The sequence below is a fragment of the Leuciscus leuciscus genome, assembly GCF_965113295.1.
Source record: "Leuciscus leuciscus genome assembly, chromosome: 3".
Taxonomy (NCBI): domain Eukaryota; kingdom Metazoa; phylum Chordata; class Actinopteri; order Cypriniformes; family Leuciscidae; genus Leuciscus; species Leuciscus leuciscus.
In genome coordinates, this window is record NC_138727.1 from 32,018,860 (window position 1) to 32,031,943 (window position 13,084).

Here is a 13,084-nt window from a genome sequence, read left to right on the forward strand (position 1 = left end):
TATAAATCATATATGTATGTGTGTGTATGAAACTTGGGAGCCCCTGGTTACCATTCATTTTAACTATATAGGAAAGAGCAGCATGAACATTCTGCCAAGCTCACATCAGTTTTGAGCGAAATGAGGCTGAGTAAATCATGACAGGATTACATTTTTTTGGATGAACTACCCATTTCACTTTTTTTATTATGCATTTAAAAGACAACTGATTAATTATGTGCCATGTATTTTCACACTATATGAGATGTCCTTGGGGCAAAATGAAAAAGCTCTAGAAGAAATGCCAGAGTGGCACCTCTTTGTTAAGGCAGTTGCTAGTGATAATGTAGCTGTCGTTTTAGGAGGTCAGCGGTTCAGGAGTTGCTCTTGAATTATCTTTCAACCTTTAAAACCTCTGAAAAGACATTGAAATTCAAATAACTAGCATCATTACTTTGTGCTATCATCTCACGTGGAAGCTTGCAAAGGTGAATACCCTCTGAAAGATGCTGCTGATTTAAAACATTATATCTGTGATCAAAGCTCAAGGGCGTAGTAGGTAACAAAAGTTACCAGAACCAAACCAACGTGATTCATGTTATTTCAGAACACTGACATCTGAGAAAAGGTCTGTGTATCAATGAGAAAAATATTCCAAGCAGGGATGTCTGTCTGTGATTGCAGACTGTTCATCAGCCTGCACCAGAATACTTTCAATAATATATGTGGGTTCCTGCTCTTCAAAGGGAACCTCAGATCAAAAATTAATCCCTCTCCATTGTGCATGTATTGGCCTTGGACATGGTCAATATATAGTTTCCCTTTAATAAAAAAAAAAATTTAAAAAAAGTGCGTTTTGCTTTGGTGTTTAGATTTTTTTTTCCTTCTTTTCAGTATCGAACTCGGTAAGTCTCGAGCACATGGAAACACATGTATTTCCCGTGGCAAGAAGATCAGGCCCAAAGATCACCACATGATAAGGGCCATTAATCAGCTGAACCTTTTTAAGTTCATGCTAGCTAAGAGTAGATTAGCATTAGAGGGTGACTTTAAAGACGTCTTTCTGATCTCCATCCATTGCATGCACGTGGTGATGTGAGGAAGGCCAGCATGACATGAATACTGAGTAGTCTTTCCAGAGGCATGGAAGCCCTCTCACGCATGTGACTAATGTATGTATGCCCAGTCATCTGTCTCAATTGTGACCAAAGGCAAGGAAGTGGACCACCTCTTTCTAGAAGGGTCAGGCATTTTGCATCCCTCAGTGCTGAGCAGTGCACTTAAGGGAGTGGAGCTTTATAAAAGGTGGGTTCAGTCCTATGGCTTAGACTAATGATAGTCTTAATAAAGCCCTGTATAATTGGCCCTATTTTCTTTGGCAACATTTAGCCTACATAAGTTGCACTCTTGCATAAAACGGTTAAACAGGTTCAGTAGACCACTCAAAGGGGTTTAATTACAAGGCACAACATTTCCAAGTGGAAACTGTCTAAGAGGTATAGTAGGTACCGAGACAGAAACATTCACACAAGTGCGATAAAGTGTTACAAACGTGAGACATGTTTGCATTAAAAAAATTAGAGAAAAAATTGGGAGTTGTAAAAACCTTTTTGAAACCTTAATTAATGCAATGATTGTATGATGGTCTCAAAGACAAGGCAGTTTAAAGTGTTTCATGTCAAGACTGTATGATAATTTGTAGCCAAGATGGTCGCAATGATTCGCAATGAGCAAAATGATTTACTCTGATTCAAACAATACATGACTGAGCTACACCTATTTGAAGTCGATAGTCAGCGAAGTAAATTTTGAGAAAAATCTAAAATTCAACTTTTTTTTCTTTTTTTCAATTGTTTGATTAACATTAGCTGCGTTTACATGGACACTTATAATCGGATTGACGGCTCAATCGGACTAAAAAACCTTCATGTAAACACCTTAATCAATCCGATTGAGCTCGATCCGAATGAAATTTCGATCGGATTGAAAGGGGTGGTTTATCCCTTTTGTAATCCGATCGAGAGGACATGTAAACCATACCTGCAAACTTGTCGCTTTTCGGCGACAATCGCCGTTTTCTTGGTCAATTGGGTCATTTACGTGAATCGCGTAGAACCGGAGAGTTTTTTTTTGTGTGGGGGGGGGGGTATTGTTTCTCACAGTAAACTGCCATGCAGGCTAGAATTGCGAAACATTATTGGATAATTCTTATAATTTACATTTCTCTGGGCCAATCGGAATCTTAGCACTTTTTCTCTTGGCCAATCGGAATCTTAGCACTTGCGTCATAATCTTGAAGCACACACACCATGACACACACAGCGTCAACAACAGCTGAGCTCGCCATTTGCCTGGCTACCGTGCGAGTCTAATGGAAACTCACGCATGAATTTTCCTGCATTGAACTTGTTTTAGCGCCCGCCAAAGTGAATTTTTGTCCCGCCAAAGTCTTATTTGATCGGTGAGTAATGTAGATGAACGGCTGCGTTTGTGACAGGGCGCATGTTTTAACTAAAAGAACGACCAGAGAGAGAGAGAGCCGGTCGAATTATACTGCTGGGTGTGAATTGTGCTAAATAAGTTTCCTTATCTTCTCTGAAAAGCGTTCCGGACATTCAGGTGACATAAAACAACACTTTAATTAAACGAAATAAAACTATACAGTGATGAAATGTTTTCTATGTTGACAACTTGACACAAATCTTGGATGTCCATGTCCTAACTGCTGGGATAATCACACAACGCGCACGTCACGTCCAATTCGCGAACTAATAATGACTCCTTTGAACCGATTCATTTTAATGAATCGTTAAAACAACTGATCTTTCCAACAGTGAACTCAGGAGACGTCTGAATCGGTGTATAACTAATCAGTAACACTTTACAATAAGGTTCTATTTATTACATACATTATATAAAAAGTACAGTTTGCTAACTCAAGCTTAAACTTTAAAATAAATAAAACCACTTTTTTTTAAAAGCATTTTAAACATTTTTCCACACAGTGCTATCAAGAATCGATAAGAGAATCGTTAAAGAATTGGATCGATAATCAGAATCGTCAGTGGCATTATTATTGATAAAATCTTATCAAATCCCATCCCTATGTGAAGACAGTAAAATTATAATCAAACATTATAGAACATACATGTTTTTTAATATTTTTTTTTTAATAGTAAAAAGATAACATGAGGTCTTATTGTGTCACTGTCAGTCTTGTTACATCAGTGCAAAACTAGGGTATGCAGATGAATTATTATTATTATACATCATTCATCAGCATGCATTGATTAATCCCATGGCATGTATAAAAAAAACATATATTTTTTAATATGTTTGGTACATATTAAAAAATGTGACCCCCCCCTCCGAAACTGCGCATGTGCAATGACGTTAAATAGCGTAATGACGTATGATGCGCGGAACGAGCTGTTCTTCCTGTTGAATAAAGTGTCATATAAATAAGTGTCTCGTCATTCTAAAATTCTCATTTCACTCAGCGTCTGTGAATTGAAGCAGGAGAACGTCCCACCAGTCCTTGTTTTGGATTCTCATCCACAGACGACTGGTTTTGGCCGTGGGGAGGGGCATTTTTACTGCGTGATAAATATAAGCAGCACGGCAAAATGGTTAATATGCTCATTGTCTCCAAAACATGACCAGAGACGGATTAATACTACGTCTGCTGTTTAAAACAAATAAAGAACCAATAGAGGAGAATAGTTATGCGCGAACAGCGGGAAACTGTATATTTGTGCAGTGTGCGCATGTCAAAAATTTGAAAATCTATTCCAATTTGAAACTTGTGACATATAAATGCGCACATCAACCCGATTACTTTATTTATCGTTCATGTAAACACCGTGTTCGGATTTATCAATTGTATTGATTTCATTCCGATTGAACCAAAAGGTGTCCATGTAAACATAGCTATTGAGGCAGACAGCATATAAATTAAAATCCCCTGTGGTGAAAATCATGTTTTTAATGTTGTTTATATGTCTATGTGGTGTTTTTAATATGCTTTAAGACAAACCATGTCAACACCATTGCTCAGTATTTTTTTTCCTTAAAACTGCAGTAAAAAAAAAGACACAGTTTGAACAAGGTTTGAAATCGCCGATGTTTCTTGCGTCACAACCAATCACATCAATGTGCTAGTGGGCTTTAGCATATCATCATCACTATGCTCTGAAGCAGGGAGTTCTCAAGAGAAGCCTGTTTTTTTTCCCTGTTGATATGAAAAATCAGGTACATTTAGCAATTTAGCGGGTGAATGATGTATATGATGTATATAATGATGTTATGATGAACTATATGCCTTTCTCCACTGAAGTTGTTCAAAATGTTTTTAAGGCTATATCGGGATAGTGTGCTGTCTGAGAGGCGTCTTTGTGCTCACTGCACACGCTTCGGATGTGTCAGTCAGCGTGAGTAAGGTCGTTTTGTTCACATCAGCATGAGTTTGAAAATCACATTTCATTGGTTTAGACCCATGCCAGTGAGAATTCACTATGAATATTCACAAAGTTGGAATGCTGCGCTTTACAACAATACCAAACATGTGCTGAGGGAAAGTGCCATTCTTCGAAAAGCGAGCAGAGAAAAACGGCAATTTTTCATGGATTATTAAAACAAAGGACAGATTTAGGAAGGTACTCCTCTCAGAAAACATACAAATAAAGATATTTGTAGATGCCTATAGTTCGTGAGTAGCCCATGCACATTACGACTCATTTGGTCAATGTGTCGGAAGCAAGACTTTTATTTTGACTTTTACCTGACCACACAGCACTCCCATTCTCCATCAGTCTTATTAGGTTACTGTTCTGTCTACTACGTTATTAGATGTTAAACAAAGAAAGTGAATGGTATATGAAAAAGCATTTGCTGTTATATTATTAGTAATAGAAATGCAAACACTTTAATACTTTATAATACTATGTAAAATAATATAATGCTCCCACACTCCATAACCCCCACCCCCACCCCCACCCCCACCCTCGATGAAAAACACACCTACGTCTGTTATTTTTGTTGATTGGAAACTTGCAAGTACAAATACTGTACATTACCGTACAAATACTGTACATTACCAACCAAATATAAACACATCTTTATTTACCTTTTTCCATGATCATTTGATAACTGGGCTAAGAAAAGTGACATATACATACATGCAACAAATGCCCCTTAATACATTTTAACATGCTCATTACTCAATATATTTAATTATACTTGGTGTTACTTTTTTAGAGTAGGCCTACTGTTTTTCTCTCTGTGCGATGGTGCCCTTGATGAATTCATTACAAAAGTGATCTGTGTCTCGTGAAGAGAAAAACACAGACTGCAAATAAATTACCAACATAGGCAGAGTGTGTGTAAGAGGTAAGGCTTAGCCTTTCATTGGCCACGGACTTTAGTCTAGCGTAGAATGATTTTCACTCTAACCACTGACTGCTGTTGCTGCTTTTTGCTTTTAGAGGGAAATACTTTCTCCATAACAGTAGCATATTGGCGAAACAGATTTGCAAACAATCCAGTGTTTATCTGTGTTTTTGCTCTGAATAACGCCATGTTTCTATTTGCAACGTGTTTTGCAGCATTGAGCAATGTAGCCAGTCACCACCATATCTGTTCAATTGAACGCAATGGCTAGTCAGAGTAGGGTTCCCATGGGTCCTTGAAATCCTTGAAAGTTTTTGAAAATAAACATGGATACAAGTCCTTGAAAGTGCATGAATTTATTTTTTGTGCAATTGTTTTCTGTAAAAAATTCCATATTATTCCCTCCGGTCCGCTAATGTGTTAGGCCTATTTCGTCAACACTTTGTGACCTATGCATACTAGCTTGCTTGATTTACGTTAATTACACATATTTACGCGTTACGTTAAGTTTTTCCCGTGTGAGATACTTTGTCTTGTACGTTGCCATGATGTTCACGCACGCAAAACTGTAACAATGTATCTTACAAGGTAACACAATGTAAGCTTGCTCTCACTTGAAATGTGTCCCCACATTAAGTCCTTGAATTTGAGGGTATTGGACCTGTAAAGTCCTTGAAAGGTCCTTGGATTTGAAGTTAACCAAGGTGTGGGAACCCTGTCAGAGATTTTCAAGTTAGCACTGTTTTGAGGGGTGAGTGTATTCTGAGTTCTGCACGTGACAAAGTGACGTCACTTTGCACAGGCCCCTCCCCCGACTGTTGACGGACACTGCCATTTCAGCATAGACCCACCCTGAGTGAGCTGAACACAGTCCGCCGTGGTTTCGACGCTGGAGCAGGTGTAGACAAGAATGTCTCCTAAGCGATTGAGGTATTTTGTTGTTGGATGTAAGAATGAACATAGCAGTCGTCATTTACTCCCAACATCTGAGCCACTGAAGATGCAGTGGATTACTTTTGTTTTTGAAGGGAATGAGTCCCCCCAATCTACCTAAATGTGTTTGTTTGCGCAACTCATTTTACATCAGACTGCTTTGTGAATGAGGGTCAGTACAAATCAGGCTTTACTAAAACGTTGTTACTCAAGAAAAAACAAAAACAATTGCACTTTTTTTTTTCTTGTAGGAGCCAATGGCTCCTTATTTGATTACATTATTTTGTCTAGAGCTCTGGCTGGAGGGACAGGCTCTATTGTGTCCTTCGCCAAGAATATCTGCACACTGGACAGGAACGTCTTTGCCTGCCACTGTGGCAAAAAAGATGCCACTGAACTTGGGCGGGTGCCTGGTGAACAGAATCGCATAGACGAGTCAGACTGTTCTGAAGAGTCAGTGCGACGGGTTGCGGAGCATTAACCACGCTTCCAAGCTCTGTGCAAGTGGCATCAGTGCGACTATCGTTCTTGACATCGTCGGCAACGAGGAGCGTTGGACGGCACTTCGGGAAGTATCACGTCTCCACCCTGTGGTCGAGCCTGTGGGCGCTCTGAAACACTTACCTTTCTCTGTGTACCCAGATTGGAACCGGTCTGTGACAGGTGAGAAAGCTACACGTCCTCATGACGCATCAACTGACTTGAGTGGGGGTTTGTGTATCGCTGCTGAACTTGAGGAGGTGGCACACTCACCGCCAACATGTTCAGACTGTGAACTGTGTGACCTAGAGAAGAGCGAAGCTGTTCCTTTCCCCTTTTTGGTACTGTCTAGAGAAGAGGCAGACGTCAAAATCAAAGAAACAAAGTATTCTCCTCCAAGCCCTCCATAGGGGGAAGGAGCGGACAAGATACCTTCTCCTGGAAAAGTACAGCTCCCACTATCTGTTTCGCCCGTTTCCAGGGCGCTTCAAAAGCCGGTTCTCGGCTTTCGCTCTTCTGTGGGAAGCTCGACTCTGCAGCCTCGCTATGGACTCAGACTACAGCAGAGTTGGTGTGGCTGCCCCAGGCGGATACCTTATGCGATGAGCAGACAAAGCATGGGAACTCTGCGGCCTTTAGGTGGAATCAGCCATCAAATTAGGATATTTTACTTTAATTTGATGTTTTTTGTTTGGCAGTCGTTGCTTCCAGTAATTTTTTTTTATATATATATATATATTTTTATAATAATTCAGGAAGTACCTCTAAAATAACAGTGCTTTTCTGTAAAACATTTAATGTACATTTTTGTAAAAGTTTTTTGCACTTCATTTAAATTAGGATTTTTTACTTTAATTGTATGGTTTTGTTTGGCAGCCGTTGCTGCCAGTCATTTGACATTGTTTTTTAATTTTTTTTAAACTTATTTTACACTGTGGCAGAAAATCATGCTTAGTTTAGAAATCACAATTTTATTTCGACGACAAATCCTTTACAATCACACAAATTTGTCTCTGTTGCAAAATCATGGCCAAAATTGTACAGTGTTAGTTTAAGGTAAATTAAGATTGAAACATTTTGATTTGATCAGTCTCGCTAATTGACTGATCAGTTGTAGGATTACTAGTCGGCCATCGTGATCCATCTCTAATTAGAACAAATTTGCATGAAAAGTGTGTCTTACTTTTCAATTTTGGTAAATTCAATTTTACAATTATTGAGCTAAGAATGAAAACAAATGTGTATTGTATTGTACACATTGCAAATTGTATTGTTTACAGATAAATCTTAAGTCTTAAGACTTGCTGAAGTCAGTAATATTGCATTTGTGTGTGTGTGTGTGTGTGTGTGTGTGTGCGCGCATGTTTATTTGCTTATGTCTGTGTGTCAGACTGATACTGGGATTTTCCTTAACCAAGCAGTGCTTCACAATCCCTCTTAGCACTTTATCAAACCACAGCTTTGTGCAGAGAGTAGACAGTGCCGAGTTCAAGACCTCATGAAAAGTGTGAGTGGGCTGAAGAAGTGGTGTGTGCGAGTTTATTGAGGTGCTTTGCTGTATCGATCACCCACCCAAGTCCCTCTGAAGAACATGCCAACTGGGTGTTGAGAAATGCAGTTTAAGATTAAGCCAAATATATCATCTGACGACGGGCCCCAGTCGTTTGCTGAATCTCTTGAAATATGTAGAGATATGTCTATGGAGAAATTAAGTTAGTGCTTTTTGAATAGACGTTGTCATCAAGCACAGAACTTGTGAAAGCCTATTTAAACTGTCGTCTATAAAAAACAAAAATGCTGACCAAGATGCCTTTCCGACCTCTGAGGGTTCTATTAAAAATGATTTTTCATATTTGGTAGAACAGGCCATTTGAGTCCAAGGCAGTGATGGGTGAAGATTGCATTTATCCAATGATGTTTGCGTTTTACAGTGAAAAAGTAGCCATGGTGTTTTGGTCGTCTTGGACCAAATAAAGTGCTCTGTGTCAAGCGTGGGTGTTATCAGTCAGCTTTCTCTCCATTACACGTCATCTCTGTTCGGGCCAGCCACAGGCCCACTGATCATTTAGAAGATGCTGTCAGCAATTTGTCAAAGTCTCATCAGACCTTTAACAACCTTATTTACTGGTACATATGTTCACAAGTCACGTGGCATTTGTACAGTCATCAGGCTCACATGCTCAGCCACTTGATAAGAACATGCTTCTCTCTCCTTTTGTCATCTCTGCCTTGTCATGTCTGAGGTTTGGCTCTATATCAGAGCAGATGGACTTCGGCTAATGACCACAGCCTTATGAAACTAGCGTTGAGCCATTAAATGTTGTTTACTTGTCATATGCATTGTTTAGCATGACACTTGGGCATACTACAGTACAACCCCAACCTCACCCTATCCTAGAATTGAATGTAGTAAAATTTTCCTTGATGGACCGACTGACCGTGAAAAACCTCTTCGCTAAGAAAAAGCTACACCCGCAAGGGCAGGGTATTGATACACATTGGCTAATTCTTAGATTCTGATTCACATGCTCTTGATTTAATTACAATTTTGCACTTATCAGTCCATTAAAATATTCCATACATCTATTAAAATGTTCCATCCATACGTCAATCCATTTAAATATTTTCTATTACATCCATACAAAATTCCATCAGTACATGTACACTACTGTTCCATCCATATTCCATCCATTCTGTCCACCCATTAAACAATTCATATTATGAAATAAATGTTTTTCTCTAAAACACGTTGGCCACAATTATTGGAACCCCTAGAAATTACTATGAGTAAAATATCTCTGAAGTATATTTAATAAGTGAATATTAAGTGACAAGCCATTAAGCCTAATTATGGTGTACCATACTCAGAATTTGTGCTCTGCATTTCACCCATCCAAGTGCGCACACACACAGCAGTGAGTATTGAACATGCACACATCATGAACACACACCTGGAGCGTTGGGCAACCATTTCTTGCTGCGGCTCTGTACATTCACTCCCCCCACCTACATTTCCTGCCGGCCACATTCCACATTCCCCTTAATATTTTTTTTTTTTTTAGCAGACCAGGGTGACTAAGAACATGAAATTACCCAGCCATGATTTCCTGTTTCACAATAATATAAATATGAGGAAACACAAAGGCCAAAATCCATCACAATAGGTAAAACCAATGAATACAATTCTGATGTGCTGCAAAATATTGTTGAGCTTCACAAAAAGTGGCTATAAGAAAATAGCCAAAGCACTGAAAATTTACACTATCAGGGCAATAATTAAGAAGTTCCAGGAAGTCCACAGGAAATGTTACAAATCTGCTTGGAAGAGGATGTGTTTCTATATTGTCTTAATGCATGGTGAGGAGTATAGTTTGAGTGGCCAATGACTCTCCAAGGATCACAGCTGGAGAACTGCAGAAAATAATGGAATCTTGAGGTCAGAAAGTCTAATAATAATATATAGTACAGCATATTCAGTTGCCAGACACTACTGGAACTTCAACAGGACATGGTTCTATGGTCACAGATAAAAAAAAAAAAAAAAAAAAGACTTTTGCCAGCAAACCCACAAGATGTGTTTAGTGCACACAGGGATAAAAAATAAATTAAAAAAAAACATGTGTACGGTTAAATTTACTGCTGGATCTTTAATGTTGTGGGCCTATTTTTCTGCTGGAGGTCCTGGACAACTTGTTCAGCTACATGGCACCATGGATTCTATCAAATACCAACAGATAAAAAAATCAAAACATGATGGCCTCTGTTAGAGCCATGGTTGGATCTTCCATCAGGACAATGATCCAAAACAAACATCAAAATCAACACAAAAATGGGTCACTGAGCACAAAAAATCAAGGTTCTTCCATGGCCATTCCAGTCCCCTGGCCTGAATCCTTTAGAAAACTGAAGAGGTGTATCAACATAGGCTTGGGGATTTGAAGGAACTGGCGTGATTCTGTATGGAAGAATGGTTTCTGATCTCTTGTCAGGTGTTCTCCAAACTCAAAAAAGGAGAAGACAAAGAACTGTTATCTTGGCAAAAGGAGGTTGCAAAAAAATTTAATAAAAGGGTGCTATCGATTGTGGCCAATGTCTAAAAAATGTATTAAGTAAAAAGGATTAACAGTGCAGATTTTTGACAAGCTTGTTTATATGTACCAAGGGTGCCAACAATTCTGACCACGACTGTATTCCTTCATGGTTGCATCATGCCATGCGCATATGAGCTGTGTTGTGCTTCATAGGCATACTTCCCTCTGTGGGATCTCATAATAATAAGTAATTTAATAAGACATTTTATAGTCTGTCAGTTTAATTTAAGTCTGTGTGTGTGGTAGCTTGTGAGCTTGAGAAACACATCAGTTATGTGTCTTCCCTTTATAACGCGTGATGTTAGTCACTGTGATGTTGCTTAGCTGAGATGGTCATCTGGCCCCTGACATTTCCTAGAGCGCTGGACTGTAGATGGACTCTGTGTCAGGTCATCTTTGCATCATCCTAGAATTCATGTCTCGTCATTAAGTGTGGCACGTTTGCGTATGCGTGCAAGACATTTTTGGCCATCCTGTAGAAGGGCCAAATATGATCTCTTATGTCACCCTTGCCAGTTGTTCATAACCCATGCTTTTTATTTGAAATTAGTAAACATCAAGCCTACCTGCTACAATATCTCAGTTTACTACATCATTACATTTTTTTGTTTTGTAGGAGGTAACTATTATTAGCAATAGCTTTGTTGTGAAAGGACCGCTCACAGTCCTTCCCCATCAATGTCCATTACTGTTATAACTCTTTGTGATGGTGAGTACAACGTCAGCTCACATTAAAAACAATGAGATGTGAGTTGGCTGGCATCTGCTGAGAGAGATCCAAAAGTCCATAGTCCACCAGGTTTTTATAATTTATTGCCTTGGACATTTTAGTTTTTTTTTTTTTTTTTTTTTTTGTATGTAATTGGACCTGGGTTGAAGCCCTGATTTCTGTTTTGTGCTTCTACGTTCATGTTGCTGTTCTCAATCTCACAATCAAAAAGACAAAACACACAAAAAAAAAAAAGGCATTTTTACATAAATGTTAAAAAACTCCCCAGTTCTTGTGTTGACCATTAATTTTTGTAAAATGTAGATGCCCCTCAGCCACCTGCCCACAAAAAAAAACTCATCAGTTCTGTACAAATCACGTATTTGCATATGTTTTTATTCAAAACGGTAAGTTTGTCGCACTGATATTATTTTTACCTGCAAAAACCTTTTTACCTACAGCTTTATTATGCAAGGTAAAATTATTTTTATAGTTTTTTGTGGGTGTGTGTTGTTTTTGTTTTTAGAAGTTTTTATTTTGATATTGAACTGCTTATATGGATATAGATGTACACACACAGTAACTGTTCTCATACATAACTTGCGGTTGAGTACGTGAGTTATCCAAACCAGGAAGGAAGTACCGCAACTGAGCGATTCAGCCAAGGCTCAGATTGATGACTCCTGTGATCAGGAAAGTCTGTTTCGCTAATCAGTTTGACTGAATCATTAAAAAGAACAGCACAAATCAAGCAATGTATTTGGCAGTTGGACTGCACATTTTTGAGAACAGTGTATTAAAATGTTTTGTTGACTAGTTAAAGTTAATACATATTACATAATAAAAATAGCTATATGTTTTTGCCGCGCAGCTCTGCTCCTGAATTGCTCTTCCGCAAATGCTAATTGACAGATTTGTGGAGGTGTATGATGGATGATTTATGACGGAAAGGGTATATCATGGAGGGTGTGTCACTCTTTCAGTTCTATCTTTATTTTCAAGAATTTTATTTCTCATCCAATTGCTTATTTGCACAAAGTCTAAGTTTGGCTTACATTTGATTTATATATTTGAGTTTTTTTATTTTTTATTCTTCTTATGTTAATGTAATACATTTCAAATAAAATTGGTAACAAAAAAAATCTACGTTCTAACATTCCACATGCTCTGAGGTGAGAAGCAAATCCGACTGTAAAACGCTGATTCACTCTCTTAATTAGAGGTGTTTGAGACAGTCGTCTCACCCTCTCATCCCCAGCTGTCTGCTCAAGTGACGTGTGAATCTTAAGCCTTCTCATACACTAGCTATGACTAATTACTGAATCTCTCTTGTGTTAGATGTCCTGGACCATTTCTAATCCAACAAGATGCTCACTTCAAATTGCTGACAGCGAAAAATCCAGCATTTGTGCTACGCTTAGCTTTTGTCCTGTAGGTTTTTTTTTGCCTTTTTTTTTCTTTTTCTTTTTTTCCCTTTGTTCACTAAAAATGCGTGCCTTAGTAA

General features: G+C 38.5%; 1 protein-coding gene across 1 annotated transcript in view; it reads left to right on the top strand.

Moving 5' to 3' along the window:
• Positions 1-13,084, top strand: part of pudp (pseudouridine 5'-phosphatase) — a 33,835-nt gene that overhangs the window by 15,176 nt on the left and 5,575 nt on the right. The window lies entirely within an intron of this gene.